The following is a 583-nucleotide window of genomic DNA, read 5'->3' as shown; positions in this document are numbered from 1 at the left end:
TGCTGGTAGGTAGAGGGAGGAGAGAAATGAAGAGAGGTAGGTGGAAGCTCATGTGGAACATAAACACTGACAGGGACTAATTGAGCTGATACACATGGGCTTGTGCTGCGGAATCAATAGAACTGAGGCAGATATTTACTGAGAATCCACCTGCAGTGAAAGAGAAAGAACATGATTTCATATCCAGGATAAAGTAGCTGTGCTCCATCAGCTTTTGGTCATTGTTTCAGTGGGAATGCATAGTCCTGGGATCAAGGAACACCAGCCTCACTGGAACCAAATTGTTAAGTGTGGCAAGTCCAGCAGAAAGTAACCCTCTGACCCTGCCACTTCACCCATTGTCAGAATGAACATGGCTCAGTCCTAGATGTGATTTCCAGCAGCAATAACAGCAGAATCCAACACCTGGAGTCACTTGTGAACTCACCAATGTGTGAGCAGGGCAGATGAATGACTGAATGACTGAATCCCTTCCAACACTTGGGCAAGTGAATGGCTTCTCCCCAGTGGTAAACCCATTAGTGTCTCTGCAGCACGTATGGATCACTGAAACCTTTTCCACACTGACAGCAGGTGAAAAGCC

This window comes from Rhincodon typus, unplaced genomic scaffold, assembly GCF_021869965.1.
Source record: "Rhincodon typus isolate 14 unplaced genomic scaffold, sRhiTyp1.1 hic_rhity00000063, whole genome shotgun sequence".
NCBI lineage: Eukaryota > Metazoa > Chordata > Chondrichthyes > Orectolobiformes > Rhincodontidae > Rhincodon > Rhincodon typus.
This window is presented reverse-complemented; position numbering follows the sequence as displayed.